This window comes from Branchiostoma floridae, chromosome 2, assembly GCF_000003815.2.
Source record: "Branchiostoma floridae strain S238N-H82 chromosome 2, Bfl_VNyyK, whole genome shotgun sequence".
Taxonomy (NCBI): Eukaryota; Metazoa; Chordata; class Leptocardii; order Amphioxiformes; family Branchiostomatidae; genus Branchiostoma; species Branchiostoma floridae.
Window position 1 is genome coordinate 33,186,931 of NC_049980.1, and position 3,732 is coordinate 33,190,662.

The following is a 3,732-nucleotide window of genomic DNA, read 5'->3' on the forward strand; positions in this document are numbered from 1 at the left end:
GCCACCTGGTGCGGCCATTATCCACCACAATAATACTGTGGTACTGATTTGTTTCAAATGCAAACTTAAAACATTGTGAAAACCTCCTTTCACCTCCAAATGCAAACTCAAGTCCCTTAAAAAAAAAAATAATGAATTTACAGTAACATCCTTCCTCGCTAACAAATGCAGGAACCAAAATGCATTTTGATAAATGAAATAAACCACAGTATATATATAGATAGACAGGGTAAAAGTTTGCTTCTCACGTTGACTACTGTCATCAAATATAGGTACTGTGAAATGCCAGGGCAAAAAGTGACAATTCTTGAACAATCTACAGCCGTTCACACTTTGAACCGTGTAAGATCATTCTTTATATGGAGATAAAATTTACATATATCCCAGGTCACGTGGGCCATTACTGACCGAACATGCAGGGGGGCATTAACAGACTGACACAGGACATTACATAAATGATTATTGCACAGTTGAGTTCATTATTACCAGCTTCCCTTATTACCTTTTATATAATCGTTTCAATTATATAAAAGAAATCACAACATCTAAGACTGATGGAATCCCCAGTGTGAGTTTGCCCAGGCCTAAATACCAGGTGGCCAGGAGGAGGCTCTAATCGCAGACATATATTTCAGACTTACCCATCCTTTCAGCATTAGGGAGCTACAGACATGGGTGGGGGGCATCTATCCCCTTGGAATTGTCTGCACTTTAGGTACTGTAGATCTTTAAATGTTCACGATGGTTTTATTTTTGCAGTGACCTCTCTGTTTCAAAATCATCACATCACGAATTCTCATTTGTAAGGTGTGACCACTGATCTACATTATTGTTTCAGCCGCAAACCTAAAATGACAAAAACGTCCTTCTCCCTTCCACTGCAAAATATAACCACCACAAAAGTAAACTTATCTGCAGCACATACATCTAAGTCCACATAATTGGTTCTTAGCAGACTAAAAACACACACTTAATTGTAATACAAGAGCAATGCTGCTGATTTCATATCATCTCGGTTCTAGTGTTTCTTGCTTGATCTGGATGATTAAGTACTGTTGAATTGTAATGAGAACAAGATGTACTGAGTCGACATTGAAAATTTGGAGGGACGTGTTTTCGAGAGTCACTGATTTAAAAATTCTTCTATTAACTCATTCATATGTGACTGATGGTCGTCCTGGCAGCATAAGCACACCCTATTGACACAGAATAGATTTTCTTTGCGCTAGCCAAGAAGAAAAATGGTTTCAATCGAAGGCATTGTTAGAATAGATCGTTCATATATCTTTCAGTGATACACGATCAATGGCTAAAATACAAACTTATTGGATGCTTGAATTCAAGTTTACTGAATTGCTTTCTGATTTGTGTATTAGTATTGGCAAAATGCCCCAGACCTCCTTGATAAAATTAAACATTTTCCTCACAGTATTATTCAAATACAAAGAAATAAAATCGATTTTTGTTAACTATGTTAGTATGTAACTAGTGAATCAGAACTGACAAATTTCATTTCAAGTTCTGGAACAAGTGCCAAAATATATAAATTAATGTAAATCACCCTGGGTAACAAAAACAATTATCCCAATCCTTTATCACACCTTTCAAAAGGCATAAGACCCTGTAACAATGGGTCTGAGGGTATTTAACCAATTAACGAGTTGTCTGCTGCCATTTTCAATCAGAGCAAGAACATTGTAACGTCCTTGATCAGAGAAATGCTGGACTGAAAAATGTTTAAAGTCACCAAAAGGATATATTGTCCATCAAGGTATAATATACAAAAGTTTTCTTTGTAATTCATATCAGAGTACTGTCTTTTCTTACCCATACTGACAACCTGACAATGTACAATGCCAACAATTGTAGCCATAACAAATGGTTGTACAACAGTCGTGCAATGGCATTTTTATAGCCAGGCAATTCACCCAAGGTATTCAAACACTTGGAATACCAGCGGCATGAATTATTTATGCAGGGATGAAAAGGACCCAGTAGGAGCTACCATTCACGGGACACAGAGTCAAAACATATGGGCCCTGCTCCGTATGCGTCATCCTGGAAAACTAGAAATACTGGTTCCATGCACGGAGAGGGATTGCTGCAGGCCGCATTCCATTCCTGACTGTGTTTTGTTTCACGTTTGTCTCCAGTCGGTTCCAGGGAAAAAGCTGCCTCTCTGCACACACCGCCGTGACTTGGATCTCAAGAGGAATCTCCCAACGCAGACGGGGGCTATACGTGCATGCACAGAAGACAACAAACCAGTCCTGAGCCTGCCTGCATGCACCGGTGCCCCCCTACATGCCTCGCACACACCTACCGGGGACAGCATGTACACACCCTTCCGGCTGCTGGTCTCCAGCCAAAGTTGGCTCCTTTTAAAGAGAGATTAGCGGGCGAGAGTAACACCTATTGTTGGGGTAAGTAGTGTGTCTTCCCCGTGTTTGCATAGGCAGTGTGTTACAACTACTAGAGCGGCACATGCCTGCACAGTTGCATTCCTGTCAGGAAGTTAGCACGTACGTGTGGTCGTGAGCGATGGCTGGTAGTATGGAGAATGACTGGGTTTAATTCTCATCCGAGACAGGTAAGGTAGCGAGTTGTCCTCTTGGGAATTCTACGGCAAACCCAAACTTAACCTCATTCAGATCCTCACGTCTTGTAGTATATAAACCACCGTTGTGTGCTCAACGATCTGTAGCAGCCCTATATCGTATATGGCAGACAGTTTACTGATAACATAAGGCAGTGCTGTATACAGCTCGGGTAGGTTTATCACTTCTTCAGACCTTTTCTCATATTGTGTCTTCCTGATTGATTGCTGACAGGGTTACAGCCCAGTCTCAGTATATATTGGATTGTTGTCTGCTGCTGAATTGGTACAGTAAGCTTGCTCAGGTGAGTCCTAGTGTCTTCACAACAACATCTACCGCGCCAAAACTACCCCAAAAGACCACTCTGGTCTATGTCGACAGGTGGTCACTAATACTAGTACTATAGACAGGTTTCTTATTGCTTGTGTCAATTGGAAAAAAAACATATCTACGGCACCACCAAAAAGTAGTCACACTGGCCAAGTGGTCCTTATGTAGAGGTGGTCTCTTGTACTGTAACCGGTTTGACTGTACTTCAACCTGTACTTCACATTGTCAAGCACCCCTGAATTGCCAACTCTCCAGTATTTACTCAGGGATTGTCCTCACTACAAGGCTTATTGAGAAACCATTACCAAACCTGACAGATTCACAGTTTGGGGAGGGGCAGACTCTAATTCACACCTACTTGTCAGGAGTTTATTTATGTCATGTTGGTTATGGCCACAAACACATACATATACTGGGTACCTTGCTGCGTGCATACGCACAGAGAACCTTGTAAGAACCAATTGGTTGTTATATAACGCCCTTGAAATAACTAATTGGTCTCCATGCAAAACAACCCATATCTTCATGCTGTTTTAGGGCAAAAACTAAAGAAGAAAATTAAACAAACTGCATTTTATTATTACCAACAAGACTTCAGAGACACTTTCGAATGTACCAGGTCCTTATTATATTCTTTGAATTATTTCCTATAACGTGTCTAAGTCATAACATAATCAGAAATATAGCTCTTGAAAGATTATCAATTAGACCAAGGAGCTTTCATCAAATAAAACCTCCTTGATTAGACGACATTACAACAATAAAAACGCATTTATTCTATTACTGCAAAGTACCAGAATATCAT

At 40.3% G+C, this 3,732-nt stretch overlaps 2 protein-coding genes across 3 annotated transcripts in view; one reads left to right on the forward strand and one right to left on the reverse strand.

The window, feature by feature from the left end:
* The window catches only part of LOC118409197 (probable E3 ubiquitin-protein ligase HERC1), a 241,474-nt gene that overhangs the window by 160,136 nt on the left and 77,606 nt on the right, over window positions 1–3,732 (reverse strand). The gene's annotated exons all lie outside the window — the stretch shown is intronic.
* LOC118409478 (leucine-rich repeat-containing protein 24-like) overlaps window positions 1,851–3,732 on the forward strand; it is a 23,423-nt gene continuing 21,541 nt past the window's right edge. Inside the window, exon 1 of one of the 2 annotated variants that reach the window (XM_035810518.1) lies at window positions 1,851–2,423. The gene's annotated coding sequence lies outside the window, so the exon portion shown is untranslated. The other variant, XM_035810521.1, reaches the window with a different exon arrangement.